This window comes from Tamandua tetradactyla, chromosome 17 (genome assembly GCF_023851605.1).
Source record: "Tamandua tetradactyla isolate mTamTet1 chromosome 17, mTamTet1.pri, whole genome shotgun sequence".
Taxonomy (NCBI): domain Eukaryota; kingdom Metazoa; phylum Chordata; class Mammalia; order Pilosa; family Myrmecophagidae; genus Tamandua; species Tamandua tetradactyla.
Window position 1 is genome coordinate 30,809,004 of NC_135343.1, and position 16,628 is coordinate 30,825,631.

General features: G+C 38.5%; 1 long non-coding RNA gene across 4 annotated transcripts in view; it reads right to left on the reverse strand.

Moving 5' to 3' along the window:
- Positions 1-16,411, reverse strand: part of LOC143661544 (uncharacterized) — a 28,058-nt gene extending 11,647 nt beyond the window's left edge. For 2 of the 4 annotated variants that reach the window (XR_013164671.1, XR_013164673.1), the window contains exons 1-3: positions 16,233-16,411; positions 10,612-10,828; positions 9,322-9,388 (exon numbers count right to left, since the gene is read on the reverse strand). This is a non-coding gene — a long non-coding RNA (uncharacterized LOC143661544). Of the gene's footprint in view, positions 1-9,321; positions 9,389-10,528; positions 10,829-16,232 lie in introns of all 4 variants that reach the window. The other 2 variants (XR_013164672.1, XR_013164674.1) reach the window with 2 other exon arrangements.
- Positions 16,412-16,628: the final 217 nt, after the last annotated feature.

A 16,628-nucleotide genomic window follows, 5' to 3' on the forward strand; every position in this document is an offset into this window, starting at 1 on the left:
GCAGAGATATGAAAATCAACCAACTGATATCATGTGACAATTACTGGAAGCAAGGTAGGCATAAGGGAGCCATAAGTATGATAAGGAAATTAAGAAAACCTTCACATAAGAGGATTGACTAAAGAAGGAGTAGGAATTTGCCTGTGGTCAGGGCAGGGAGGACATTTCAGGGAACAAAACTATTACTAGCCAAGACTTGGAGGTGTAAACCAGTGAGTACATTCAAGAAATAGCCTGTCACACATGGTGGCCTAAGAAAAGCAGCGGGTGTGAGGAGGGTCTGGTAACTGATGACACTAGAGAATTTGACAAAATCTTATTCAAGAGGACCTTATATTCCGTGGAGAGGAATTTGAAGCTTGGTGTGTAAGTGATTATTTGGCAGTAGTATGATTGTCTTTGCATTCTGAAAGTTAACTTTGGGGGCAGAGTGAATGCCAGACTGCAGATGGATGCGTGGTAGAGCAGATAGGTATAGAGCTTCAAATGGAAAGTACACAATCCACAGCAGGGCAGTAGAGAAACATCTTCAGGGTGAAGGCCTGCTGGTGCCCAGAAATAGCTCTGCAGATGGGCTTTTCATGATTATTTCATCACAATTCAGGATTGCCCCTCAGTCTTGGATACCCTCTTTGTCATCATGCTTGGAAGAGATCCAGCTTTCACAGGTGAACTTAACTCACTAGCCTGGAGTATCATGGTTCATTTATTATATGTATCAGTTTCCTATGACCAGCAATTGCAAGTCTAGGAATTTGCCCAAGAGAAACGAAAAGGTTTGTATACAAATGTTCACAACAGATCAATTCCTAAAAGGAAAGAACTCAGAGCAACCCAAATGTTAGGTGCCCTGCCCATACAAAGGGATTCTGTTCAACAATAAAAGAATGGATTACTGATACAAACAAAAACATGAACAAATGTCAATAAGTTTATGCTGAGTTAAAGAGGTCAGACACAGAAGAATTCACACCATGTGGCTGCAGTCACGTGAAGTGCTACATCAGGCAAAACTAATCTGTTGTGATAGAATTTTTTTTAAATGGTTGCTTTGACAAAAGTCTGGGTAATTGGCTGGAATGGTTCTTGTGGGAACTTTCTTGAATGATGGCTATGTTCTACATCCTAACTGGGGTGGGACAAGGGGATCTACAACTCATGAAACTATACATTTAAAAGCTGGGCCTTCTATCAAACATAAGTTTTATTCTTATAAGAGTATCGCGAGCAAGCAAACACAAAGTGGAGTAAATATAAGAAAGTTGACTGCATAGAAGAGTTGATTTGCAGCTGAATTCAAAATTTCCAAGAACAAATGCAAGGGACAGACAAGAGAAAAAGTCGGCAAAATGAGAGTTGGAAAATAAGACAAATAAAAGGAAGCACAAACCAAATACCGAAGTAAAGCGATCAGAAGAATTTGCAGGTTGTTCATTCTCTCATGACTACAAGCACGAGAATTAATGGAATGAACTGGCCTCCAGGGTGTGAGAAATAGCTGAGGATCCCGGGAGCATCCATGCAGGGTCCCTGCAGATTTGCCTTTGCTGTCCTGATGGCCGTGTACAAAGTGACAGTGGCTGGTTGAAGTCATAATAGATTCAACCTGCCCCAGCAGAATCAGCCCCACTGAAACCACAAAATGCCCTGAAGTCGGGGCCACGGCAGATTTGGCCCGAAGATGTTGGAGATTTAAGGGCATTTAAGTAAATGACTCACATTCTTATCCAAACCTGATCGGAAAGATTGTATAGCCAGATAGTTTTTATCATGTGACCATGTGATTGTGAATACTTTGTGACTGACACTCCTTTTATCCAGCGTATGGGTAAATGAGTAATAAAAGAAAAAAAATTAGGAAATAATAGGGGGGTAGTAAGGAGTATGGGATGTTTCGAGTGTTCTTTTTTTTATTTTTATTTTATCTTATAGTATTTTTTCTTATTTTATTTTGAAGTAATGAAAACATTCTAAAATTGATTGTGGTAATGAATGCGCAACTATACGATGCTATTGTAAGCCACTGGTTGTATACTTTGAACGGGTTGTATGGTGTGGGACTCTATCTCAATAAAATTGCATTACAAAGAAAGAAAAGAAAGCTCTGCACAGAACAGTGTAAACATTTCATACCTGCACTACTCGGATATTCCTTGAGATAGGCTCTATTTCTGGTTACCAATTAGCTGAAACAAGGACAGCTTTTTTTGCTGTAGTATTTTGGCACATTCACTCAACCCAGGCAGTTCAGAAATTAGTGAAAATGGAAACTAACAAGGGCTTGAAATTGTCCTATCTTCTGAAAAAAGTGGGGGATTTGTTTTTGCAATATGAGGTACATGTCTGTACTGTTTTGAAAATTCTAAATGGATGGTATGATTTTTTTCCTTCATTTTTATGCTGAAACAGCTCCCAAACTAGATAACCTCTCTGTGTACTGCACATGAATCCATATGATTTAATTTTGACATTTCCTCTCATCTCGCTCTGAAATCTGAAGTCATTACTTTTCAAAAAGATCTTCGCAACATAGCATTTCTTTTCACCTTCCCTGGAAAGCTCGTAAAGAGCTATATTATTGCCTACTCCAATTTACAAAATGAATTTCACGTGAGCTGGGACTTTCCTAATATATTTCCACCTATATAGTTACATATATATTTTTTTCATAGATCTTCACATATCATGTCACAATTTATGATTGAGTCATTGTGCTTCTAAAATTTGTGATGTTTGAAAAAGATTTTTGATAAACAAAATTTATACTGGCATTCACACAGACAGAACATGAATCTCAGCTTGTAAAAATCTAATGCTTACAATTTAGAACCTATACAATTCTTAAATAGCAATTTACATCCTATATTTCCCTAATCTTCATTAGTACTTAATTCCGACTTACTTCACAAATTGGCATTTTTAAGTTTGACTTAAATTATATATTTTGCAAATTTGGTGTTCTTTGTGTTGTGATCTAGCCTCCACACTTCTCATTTCCAACACTTCAAGATACATGTAATATTTTCCGATGCCATTACAGCATTGTACATCACTTGTTTATCATAAATGTTAACAAAACATCTATAGTTCTGAAGGCACATTGCTGGGTTATTTGAATGCAATCAGATAATCTATGCAATAATTTAATTTTCCCTATTTTTTTTTTTTAACATGGGCAGGCACAGGAATCGAACCCAGGTCTCCAGCATGGCAGGCAAGAACTCTGCCTACTGAGCCACTGTGGCCCGCCCTATGCAATAATTTAATTTTTAATGCATTTCCATATATATATTTATTTTTTAGAATTCTGAGTCTATATACATATATATAAATATTTGATATTTGTAATGTATACACAAGGCACAAAAAGTAATTACAAATTACACAGATAATCACGCTTTGAAAAATGGTGGGACACACTGGCAATTATGACCTCTGATGTGTTTGTTACTTATTTGTCCCTTTCCACCAAAGTAATGATGATGTATGTCTGGATATTTTTTTTCCCCTCATCACTAGAATGGAGTTTCCTACTAATAAACAAATTCGGATGAAATAGTTTGCTCATCCTAGCTTGTCTACAACACACTTCAAAGACTCCTCAATCTGTAGTCCAGTTTATACCTTTCTCCAAAACATACAATGCTTTTAATTCTATAATTCTATGGTATCTCTCTGTTATAGATTCTTTTTTATATCGTATGTGTGCTGGTTTGAAAGGAAGTATGCCCCCTAAGAAAAGCCATGTTTTAATATGGATCCCATTTCTTAAAGGTAGAATAGTCTCTATTCAATGCTGTGTATTTGGGACTGTGATGGGATCATCTCCCTGGTTGATGAGATTTAGTTAAGAACGGTTGTTAAACTGGATTAGGGGATGACATGTCTCCACCCATCTGAGTGGGTCTTGATTGGTTTACTGGAGTCCTATAAAAGAGGAAATATTTTGGAGACTCAGAGAGACTCAGAGAGAGCAGAGAATGCTGCAGCACCACGAAGCAGAGAGTCCACCAGCCAGCGACCTTTGGAGATGAAGAAGGAAAACGCCTCCCGGGGAGCTTCATGAAACAGGAAGCCAGGAGACAAAGCTAGCAGATGATACCGTATTCGCCATGTGCCTGTCCAGCCGAGAGAGGAGCCCTGACTGCGTTCGCCATGTGCCTTTCCAGATGAGAGAGAAACCCTGAACTTCATCGGCCTTCTTGAACCAAGGTATCTTTCCCTGGATGCCTTTGATTGGACATTACTATAGACTTGTTGTAATGGGGACATTTTCTCGGCCTTAGAACTGTAAACTAGCAACTCATTAAATTCCCCTTGTTAAAAGCCATTCCGTTTCTGGTATATTGCATTCCAGCAGCTAGCAAACTAGAACAGATTTTGGTACCGGAGAGTGGGGTGCTGCTGCTGCAGTTTGCAAATACCAAACATGTTGGAACGGCTTTTTAATTGGATAAGGGGAAGATTCTGGAGGAGTTGTGAGAAGCTTGATAGAGAAGGCCTAGAATGCTTTGGAGAGACTGTTGGGAGAAATGTGGACTCTAAAGATACCTCTGATGAGGCCCTAGACAGAAATGAGGCACATGTTATTGTAGACTGGAAGGAAAGTGAGCCTTGTTTTAAAATGGCAGATAATCTGGCAAAATTGACTCGTGGCTTTGGCTGGAAGGCAGATTGTAAAAGCCATGAACTTGTATATTTAGAAGAAGAGATCTCCAAATTAAGTGTTGAAAGTGCAGCCTGGTTTCTCCTCACAGCTTATAGTGAAATGCGAAAGGAAAGAGATAAGCTGAGAACTGAACTCTTGAGTAAAAAGAAACTAGAAATTGAGGTCCTGGAAAATTCTGGGCCTACAGAAAGGGAGACTCCAGAGTATAGTGCCCTGAGTGTGGATTTAACCAAATGTGGAACCAGCCAGCCATTTCAGAGAAAGTCAGGATCGGACATGGAGTTATCCAGGAAAGATTTGTGGAAACTCCTTATGTCTGATGGGCATGATCCAAGGCTACTGCACAGAAAGCCAACGAGAGTGCTGTGGGACCTGTATAAACAGAGCCGCTGCCAGTCTGGACTGAGGGGTTCAGAGAAGGGACACATTGGAGGAAAAATAACTTCAGAGGCAAAACCGTGGAGGCTGAGGTCTGAAGTCAAGAAGCCTCGGGCCAGGAGAGTGGACCCACCCAAGCCCGTGGAGAGGGTGAGTTTGCCCCAAAGGCAGAGAATGGGCCTTCCACCTCGTTGCAGTGGGAGAGTCATGCCGCCTCAGGTCTTGGAGAGAGTGAAGCACGTTCCTTGGGGTTTGGGGAGAGCCTGGCTGCCACCACATGGAGGGGTTGAGCGTGTGCCCCGGAGATGGCAGAGAGCCCGGGTGTGGCCCCAATGCTTGGAGAGGGTGGAGCTGAGAGAAAGGTGGTCTCCCCAATGTCCCCCAAGGTTGCCTTCAGAGAGAGGCAGGCGTAGGCATTTGGAAAGGGTGGGACTGCCACTTTCTAAAGCCCTGAGGATAAATGACTCTCAGACTTTGAAATCTAATGGACTTTGCCCTGCGGGTTTTCGAAACTGTATGGGTCCAGTAACCCCTGTGTTCCTTCCTCCCTATGGAAATGTGTCTATGTATCCTGTGAATGTTCCCTCTTTGTATGTTGGCAGCAAATAACTTGTCATGAGTTTTCAAAGGTCCAGAGCAAATGGAGAGAATTTTGCCTTAGGACAGACCATGCCTGTAACTGACTTGATGAGATTTTATACTGTCTCTAATTTTGTACTTCATTGTATTGCTACTGAAAGGTTTAAGGTTTCTGATATTATTATGAAGTTAATATATTTGTATATGGGAAAAACATGTCTTTTTTAGGGGCCAGAGGGTGGAATGTGCTGGTTTGAAAGGAAGTATGCCCCCTAAGAAAAGCCATGTTTTAATATGGATCCCATTTCTTAAAGGTAGAATAGTCTCTATTCAATGCTGTGTATTTGGGACTGTGATGGGATCATCTCCCTGGTTGATGAGATTTAGTTAAGAACGGTTGTTAAACTGGATTAGGGGATGACATGTCTCCACCCATCTGAGTGGGTCTTGATTGGTTTACTGGAGTCCTATAAAAGAGGAAATATTTTGGAGACTCAGAGAGACTCAGAGAGAGCAGAGAATGCTGCAGCACCACGAAGCAGAGAGTCCACCAGCCAGCGACCTTTGGAGATGAAGAAGGAAAACACCTCCCGGGGAGCTTCATGAAACAGGAAGCCAGGAGACAAAGCTAGCAGATGATACCGTATTCGCCATGTGCCTGTCCAGCCGAGAGAGGAGCCCTGACTGCGTTCGCCATGTGCCTTTCCAGATGAGAGAGAAACCCTGAACTTCATCGGCCTTCTTGAACCAAGGTATCTTTCCCTGGATGCCTTTGATTGGACATTACTATAGACTTGTTGTAATGGGGACATTTTCTCGGCCTTAGAACTGTAAACTAGCAACTCATTAAATTCCCCTTGTTAAAAGCCATTCCGTTTCTGGTATATTGCATTCCAGCAGCTAGCAAACTAGAACAGTATGTATCAGCTAAAGAATATGTGTGTAGTGATATGATAATACCTATTTCCATGAAAGGAAGATTTTATTAATTCAGAACACTCCTGAGTAGGTGGGAGAGATATGAGATGGTTTGGGTTCAGTGAGATATATAGAGGTTCCTGATGCTAGTCCTATAATCCACTCCTCATGTTCTTATGTTTTATTTCTTTATTCTAAGTTGTTTAATAATAACTTAGAAGTCTATGTAGCCACTAAGTAATAACCCCTTTTACACAACCAATGAGATAGAAGAAGCAGATATCTTTATATTATGCATGAAAGAAAATTGGCCCTTATCCTAAATATGATCCTTTATATTGAGAGCCTTGCTTCAAAATTTAAAATACTAGCTGAAATAAATTTGTAGAGTTTTTGAACATTAACGATATGGAAAAATTGTCATTAAAAACAGAAGTTTGAAAGAAAAATTAATGAGTTTGGCCAACCCTGTAAGTAAAATCATTGTCTTCCCCCCTACCTGGGATGTGACATCCAGGGATGAAAGTCTCCCTGGCGATGTGGGAGATGATTCCCAGGGATGAGTCTGGCCCTGGTACCATGGGATCAATAATTCCCTCCTGACCAAAGGAGGGAAAAGAAGTGTAACTAATAAAGTATCAGTGGCAGAGAGAGTTCAAATAGAGTAGAGAGGCTACTCTGGAGGTCACTCTTACGAAAGCTTCAGTTAGACATTGCTATCTATCATAACTTGCCAAACTCCAACCAAAATCATTCCAGCCAATCCTAAAGAACATCCAGGGCATTATACAAGATTCCACAAGGGTTCCATGCACTAAGGTAACTTTCCCAAACCCTACAACTTCCAAATGGGTCCCTGGCCAGGTAAGTCCTGAAATCTAGAGGGCCCAGCCTCTACAGAACATCAGCTAGTTCCAACTCCCTACCCCATATTATTGACAGCCCTTTCCAACATGAAAAAGTTAGAATAGGCATAGCCCAAATATCCCTAAAGACTGGGATAGAAAGATCAAAGGTGATGGTGGAGTTATACAGAGAAGGTAGGGTTTAAAAAATGAATATGATAGCTGAATCACTAAATTCATATTTCTTTTAGTCTCCAGGATCTTAGAGCAATCAGAAATAAAAACCTAAAATTGTGGAATTGTAATCCATACCAAACTCTGAAATCTGTTCTACAACTAATTGTTAATGCTGTGCTTTGAACTTTATTGCTTTTTAGTATATATGTTATTTTTCACACACACAAAAAAAGTTGTGATAATAAAAAATATTTATTCCTTCTAGCCTCCTATATTCTGGAGCAGCTAGAAGGAAAAATCTGAGATGATAGTATGGTAGCCCGTGACAAACTCTGGGAGCTGTCCTATAACTACTTGTTGACGAGTCCTTTGAAAACTTTTGCTTTTTTATTTCTTTACTTTGTACCTATGTTTTATTATGCAATTTAAAAAGTTAAAAAAATTTAATGAGCTTGGAAAAATTTTTTAAAGTGAATTTATAGCCTTAAAAAAGCATACATTTCACTTATGTTTAAAGAAATATTTTAAATACATTTTTATTGTCTTTAAATTAGGGGTAAACAGTGGCAGCCTAAGTGACTTGCAGGCTCCATTTTTTCCTAGCTCTTCCTCCTGCCACTGTTTAGATGGAAACAAAGTACCAGTTTTATGCAAAGTAAACAAGCAAATAAACAAACAGATCTGGAGAGGCTTTGAATTTCGAAAATAAATTGGTTTGAAGTGAATTATGAGTTTTATATGTTAATGTTAGTCCTTTGACCTATAACCTTTGATAGATTAAAGAATAGATCAAGGAGGGCAGTTGGATCATTTTTAAGAGATTTTCTCTTCCCTTAAAATTTGCTACTGCTCTGGGACTAGAAATGGCATGACTGCAAATGGGCACGAAGGCTCTTTTTGGGGACAATGAAAATGTTTTAAAATTGGACAGTGGTGATGGTTAAATAATTCTGTTAATTTACTGACAGTTATTGAATTGTACACTTAAAATAGGTAAATGTTATAGTATTTAAACTATACTCCAATAAAGCTGTTAAACACACATACACAAATAAAATAAATGATTTGCAAATAAAGTAAAAAAAATTGCTTCTGCGAAGGTAATGTCAATTAAACATCTGTTAATAGACTAGCTTTATAGTTTACTTTGTTACATGTTAGATATATTAGCCTATTTTAGTAGAAAACACAATTAAAACTAAAAAGGAAAATGCCTATTTAATAAATACTCAATGATAAGTGCCAATATGTAGAATCTTTGACAGGCTTCTCTTTTTCTCCTTGGTAGAGTCTTTCTTTTACAAAATTCTAGCAAAATCCAAAGAAAAGTAAAAAATTTGATTTTCAAAATAAGCCTTCATTAAAATAAAATTTGGCCTTATTATTTCTTTACTTAAGTATCTAATTCTCTAACATTAAAAACCTCCTCTTCCATCATTTGGAGGAAAAAGTATAATCCAGAATTAAAAACAAAAACAAAAACTTCTTTCCTAATAGTTGGAATCAAATTTAGGGGCCAATTTGTTATTTTCTTTTTTATTCCTGGAGTTGCGAAAAAATACAGAAGTACCATGTGGTTACACTTTCAAAACATACTCAGTAGATTGGATTCGAATCCAGGAGATTTGGATCTCAAGCCTACTTTTATATCACCACACTATGGTCATTCAGGTATTATGTATGACACAAAGTAGGAATGGTTAAGATAAAATTGTTGGGTTTTTTAATTTCTCACCAAAATCCATTGAGACTTACACAACTCATCACTTGCTTCCAATGGAAAAGAGAGTATAGGAAGGTGGCTCTGAGGTAGTAAAGAGACCTATGAAGAAAAACAGTGACATGAGCATAAAATAAGCTTTATGTGTTGGTTTGAAAGGAAGTATGCCCCCTAAGAAAAGCCATGTTTTAATATAAACCCCATTTCATAAAGGTAGAATAATCTCTATTCAAAACTATATGTTTGAAACTGTAATCAGATCATCTCCCTGGATGATGTGATTTAGTCAAGAGTGGTTGTTAAATTGGACTAAGGGACGACATGCCTCCACCCATTTGGGTGGATCTTGATTGGTTTATTGGTTTTATTCCCTATAAAAGGAAATATTTTGGAGAATGAGAGATTCAGAGAATGCTGCAGCACCACGAAGCAGAGAATCCACCAACCAGTGACCTTTGGAGATGAAGAAGGAAAACACCTCCTGGGGAGCTTCATGAAACCAGAAGCCAGGAGAGAAAGCTAGCAGATGATGCCATATTCGCCATGTGCCCTTCCAGCCAAGAGAGAGAAGCCCTGACTGTGTTCACCATGTGCTGTCTCGCTTGAGAGAGAAACCTTGAACTTCATCGGCCTTCTTGAACCAAGGTATCTTTCCCTGGATGGATGCCTTAGATTGGACATTTCTATAGACTTGTTTTAATTAGGGCATTTTCTCAGCCTTAGAACTGTAAACTAGCAACCCATTAAATTCCCCGTGTTAAAAGCCGTTCCATTTCTGGTATATTGCATTCCAGCAGCTAGCAAACTAGAACACTTTACATTCAAGAATCCTAGTTACTCAGAGAATCTGAAACAGCAACACTCAGCTGCTGTGGGTGGGGTTGGAGTGTTGAGGTTGCCATATTGGACGTGGCAGTCAATAAATTCACCTCCCAGGAGGAAAGCCTTCATCAAGGTATAACCATTTTCATTCACCCAAAGAGGCAGGGATTTTACAAGTTCTTCCTTTCCCTCAGTGATCCAGACACAGAGAACAGGATGCCAGAAGTGGTTCAATTACAGATTTTCGGATAAGACAACCAGCCATTTGAAGTGAACAATTTGAAATAGAACATATCTTTCTATGTTTCACAATTGCATGGCTCTATGCAGTAGTTAGTAATGAGAGAGAGAGAGAGAGAGAGAGAGAGAGAGAGAGAGAGAGAGGAAATAGTTGATTAATATGGAATTAAAAACGAGAACCTTGACTGAGCTCTTGGCAGCCATCTGGCTGAGAGGCATAGTAATGGGCTCTGTGCTGAGCAGTGACAGCAGCAAATCTGTACCTGCCTTGGCCACCTGCGGGCCCTGGAGCACAGAGGGGACCCCGAGCTGCCCGTCATGTCCTTCGACTGCTCAGTATGCCTCGGGGTGCTGCACCAGCCTGTCCAGCCCACTGCAGCCACGTGTTCTGCTGTTCCTGTATTGCTGCGAGTCTGAAGAGTAATAAGCGGACCTGTCCTTGTTGCCGAGCATATCTTCCTTCAGAAGGAGTTTCAGCAACTGTTGTAGTCAAAAGTATAAAGTCAGAGTACCAGAAATGCACTGAGTACAAAACCCTTGTTTGCCTTAGTGAAATGAGGGCATGCATAAGGACTTGTCAGAAATACATAGATAGGGAATCAGACCAAGATGGCGGCTTAGCAAGGTGTGTGATTTAGCTCATCCTCCAGAACAACTACTGAATAACCAGGAACAGTACAGAACAGCTCCTGGGGCCATGTCAGTGGCCGGACACACAGCGTACCCAAGTCTGGACCAGATGGACTGGCTGCGAGCCTCATCAGAACCATGAGTTCCCCAAGCCGCAGTGGCCAGTGCCCCTCCCCCACAGGCTGCTTCCCACAGGGGAGAGGAAAAGAGACTTTACCAGCAGCAGGGGCTGAGTCCAACCAAACGCCAATTGTGGAATTAATTAACAAATTCTGACTACTAAAAATAGGCCCCCAGCTCAGGTGGACCTGGTCAAAGTGGAGGTCCCTGATTTTTGCCCTGGCACCAAGGGGGCAGGGCTGTCGGAAAAAGAAAAAAAAAAAGAAACAGAAGTTTTTGTGACTGAGTTTCTACAAAGGCTTGACTGCCTTTGGATACAGCAGCAGGACTTTTCAGGCTGCAACTGCCCCAGGCATAGGCAGAAACAAGATCATCTAAGAGCTTGTCTGGAGCCTGTGCCTTCTCCAGGGGAGGGGTGAAGCCCAACTCAAATCGAATTCCTCTCTCAAGGAAGTCAGACACCAGGGCTTGGTAATTTGAAGCCATTAAAACCAGCCTACAACCTCTCCTCTGTCTCCACCATGCCCCCAGCAGGGAGAGTCTGCCAAAGTTAAAGGTACCACACCATTTTATGCAGGTGGGAACTGAAGGCAGACAAGCACCACATACTGGGCAGGATAAGAAAAACAGAGCCCAGAGACTTCACAGGAAAGTCTTTCAACCTGCTGGGTCTCACCCTCAGGGAAAACTGATGCAGGTGACTCTTTCCTCCTGACAGGAAGCTAGTTTGGCCTGGGAAAATCGGGCTGGGGTCTATAATACCTAAGTAGACCTTCCTAAGGGTGGGGGGACAAAGGCACCATACAGGCAGGGCAAGTAACAAGAAAACAAGAACTGAAATATTCTTCTCTGTTAAACAAAACCTATGCTAGAGGTCCAGAAAAAGCTGAACTGAATGTCAAAGCACAGACAGACAACACATACATCCAGCAAGAAAACCCTAGGTAAAAGAAGTGAAAACAATCTCCAGAATAAACTAATTAAGGTAATTAAATGCCTAGATGCCAGCAAAAAATAACAAATCACACTAGGAAAAAGGAAGATATGATCCAGTCAAAGGAGCAAACCAATAATTCAAATGAGATACAGGAGTTGAAACAATTAATTCAGAATATATGAACAAACATGGAAAACCTCATCAAAAGTCAAATCAATGAATTGAGGGAGGATATAAAGAAGGAAAGGAATGAACAAAGAGAAGAAATCAAAAGTCTGAAAAAACAAATCAAAGAATTTATGGGAATGAAAGGTACAGTAGAAGAGATTAAAAAAATGAAAACCTACAATGTTAGATTTAGACAGGCAGAAGATAGGATTAGTGAACTGGAGGATGGAATATCTGAAATCTGACAAGCAAAAGAAAATATAGAGAAAAAAATAGAAAAATATGAGCACAGACTCAGGGAACTGAATGACAATATGAAGAGCACGAATATACATGTTGTGGGTGTCCCAGAAGGAAAAGAGAAGGGAAAAGGAGGAAAAAAACTAATGGTGGAAATTATCACTGAAAATTTCTCAACTCTTATGAAAGACTTAAAATTACAGATCCAAGAAGTGCAGCATACACCAAAGAGAATAGATCCAAATAGACATACTCCAAGACATTTAATAATCAGAATGTCAGAGGTCAAAGAGAAAGAGAGAATCTTGAAAGCAGCAAGAGAAAAGCAATAATCACATACAAGGGAGACCAATAAGACTATGTGTAGATTTCTCAGTAGAAACCATGGAGGCAAAAAGACAGTGGGATGATATATTTAAATTACTAAAAGAGAAAAACTGCCAATCAAGAATTCTATATCCAGCAAAATGGTACTTCAAAAATGAGGGAGAAATTAAAATATTTTCAGACAAAAAATCACTGAGAGAATTTGTGACCAAGAGACCAGCTCTGCAAGAAATACTAAAGGGAGCACTAGAGGCAGATATGAAAAGACAGGAGGGAGTGATGTGGAGAAGAGTGTAGAAAGGAAGACTATCAGTAAAGCTAAAATGAAGAAAAATTAGATATGACATATAAAATCCAAAAGGCAAAATGGTAGAAGAAAGTACTACCTGTACAGTAATAACACTAAATGTTAATGGATTAAATTCCCCAATCAAAAGACACAGACTGGCAGAATGGATTAAAAAACAGGACCATCTATATGCTGGGTACAGGAAATGCATCTTAGACCCAAGGATAAGCATAGGTTGAAAGTGAAAGGTTTGGAAAAGATATTTCATGCAAATAACAATCAGAAAAGAGCAGGAATAGCTATACCAATATCCAACAAATTAGACTTCACATGGAAAACAGTTAAAAGAGACAAAGAAAGACACTATGTATTAATAAAAGGAACAATTCAACAAGAAGACATAACAATCATAAATATTTATGCACCAAGCCAGAATGCTCCAAAATACATGTGGCAAACACTGAAAAGAGAAATAGACACATCTACCATAATAGTTGGAGACTTTAATTCACCACTCTCATTAATGGACAGAACATCTAGACAGAGGATCAATAAAGAAACACAGAATTTGAATAATACAATAAATGAGCTAGACTTAACAGACATTTATAGAACATTACAACCCACAACAGCAGGATACACCTTTTTATCAAGTGCTTATGGATCATTGTCAAGGATGGACCATATGCTGAGTCACAAATCTAGTCTCAACAAATTTAAGAAGATTGAAATCATACAAAACACTTTCTCAGATCATAAAGGGATGAAGTTGGAAATCAATAATAGGCAGAGTGCCAGAAAATTCACAAATATGTGGAGGTTCAACAACACACTCTTAAACAGCCAGTAAGTCAAGAAAGAAATTACAAGAGAAATCAGTAAATATCTAGAGGCAAATGAAAATGAAAACAAAACGTATCAAAACTCATGGGATGCAGCAAAGGCAGTGCTAAGAGGGAAATTTATTGCCCTAAATGTCTATATCAAAAAACAAGAAAGGGCAAATATCAAGGAATTAACTGTCCACTTGGAAGAAGTAGAGAAAGAACAGCAAACTAATCCCAAAGCAAGCAAAAGGAAAGAAATGAGGAAGATTAGAGCAGAAATAAATGAAATAGAGAACAAGAAAACAATTGAGAAAATCAACAAAACCAGAAGCTGGGTCTATGAGAAAATCAATAAGATTGATGAACTCTTAGCAAGATTGACAAAAAGAAGAAGAAAGATGATGCAAAAAAAATAAGATCAGAAATGGAAGAGGAGACATAACCACTGACCCCACAGAAATAAAGGAAGTAATGACAGGATACTATGAACAACCTTATAACAACCTTATTTATTTATGCTAATAAATTCAACAATGTAGATGAAATGGACAACTTTCTAGAAAGGCATGAACAACCAACTTTGACTCAAGAAGAAATAGACGACTGCAACAAACCAATCACAAGTAAAGAAATCAAATCAGTCATTAAGAAGCTCCCCAAAAAGAAAAGTCCAGGACCAGATGGCTTCACACGTGAATTTTATCAAATATTACAGAAAGAATTAGTACCAATCCTGCTCAAACTCTTCTAAAAACTTGAAGAGGAGGGAAAGCTACCTAACTCATTCTACGAAGCCAGCATCGCCCTCATACCAAAGCCAGACAAAGATATTACAAAAAAAGAAAACTACAGACCAATCTCTCTAATGAATATAGATGCAAAAATCCTCAACAAATTCTAACAAACCAAATCCAGCAACACATTAAAAGAATTATACACCATGACCAAGTAGGATTCATCCCAGGTATGCAAGGATGGTTCAACATAAGAAAATCAATTAATGTAATACACCATATCAACAAATCAAAGCATGATCATCTCAATTGATGCAGAAAAGGCATTTGACAAAATTCAGCATCCTTTCCTGTTGAAGACATTTCAAAGGATAGGAATACAAGGGAACTTCCTCCAAACGATAAAGGGAATATATGAAAAACCCACAGCTAACATCATCCTCAATGGGGAAAATCTGAAAACTTTCCCCCAAAGATCAGGAAGAAGACAAGGATGTCCACTATCACCACTGTTATTAAACATTGTGTTGGAAGTTCCAGCCAGAGCAATTAGACAAGAAAAAGAAATACAAGGCATCAAAATTGGAAAGGAAGAAGTAAAACTCTCACTGTTTACAGATGATATGATATTATATGTTGAAAACTGCAAAAAATCCACAGCAAAACTACTAGAGCTAATAAACAAGTACAGCAAAGTGACAGGTACAAGATCAACATTCAAAAATCTGTAGTGTTTCTATACACTAGTAATGAACAATCTGAGGGGAAAATCAAGAAAAGAATTCCATTTACAATTGTAACCAAAAGAATAAAATATTTAGGAATAAATTTAACTAAAGAGACAAAAGACCGACACAAAGAAAACTACAAGAAATTGTTAAAAGAAATCACAGAAGACCTAAATAGATAGAAGGACATACCGTGTTCATGGATTGGAAGACTAAATCCAGTTAAGATGTCAATTCTACCTAAATTGATTTACAGATTCAATGCAATACCAATTAAAATCCTAACAACTTACTTTTCAGAAATAGAAAAAACAGTAGGCAAATTTATCTGGAAGGGCAAATTTATCTGGTTAATAGCGCCCAAAACAATTACAACTGTAACAGCAAAGGTCACTGATCATAGATCACCATAGCAGATAAAATAACAATGAAAAAGTTTGAAATGTTGTGACAAATACCAAAATGTAAAACAGAGAGCCCATGCTGTTGGGAAAATGGCACCAATAGACATCTTAACACAGGGTTGCCACAAACCTTCAATTTGTAAAAACACAGTATCTACACAAGTGAAATAAAGTGCAATGAAATGAAAAAAATAAAACAAAACAAAAGCCTTTTGTATCATTATATTGATATTTCTTTTAGTCTCCAGTGTCTTGGAGCAACTGGAAGGAAAAACATAAAAATTGTAGAACATAAAACATAAAATTGTGGAACAATAACCCATATATAAAATATGTATGTTATATTTCATAATAAAAAATGTTAAAAAAAAAAAAACAAGAGTCTTTAGTGATTACCTAAAGGAGAATAAGTGAATAATTTTTTTCTGCAATTAACATTTAAGTCCTAAAATAACAAAATAACCATCATGACATACAGACCATCAAGATGTGGACAGCATGAGTCAGAAGATCAGTTCATATAAAAACAAATGAACAAAAAGCAGATAAGCCACCTGAAAAAGTTCTCAAACTAGAGAAGAACATAAATAGTTTGTTTAGTTGCAGTAGGTGGAGGGATTCTTATATCTTCCCTGGTGAAGAGAATTCAGCAGTTAATACCCGATGCACTCATCATTTTGCTTCAGTTGTCTACGTAATAAACTGTGCATAGTCCCCATTCTATAAATTCTGAACCTATCATTCTAAACCCATCATGTTGTAGTTTTATAAGGTCTGGCAGCATGATACAGTAGAAAAAGGACAGACTTTGATTTTAGATCAAAATCAGAGCTCACTTTTCAGCTCTACCTCTTACTAGACCTGCCCTGGAGTGGT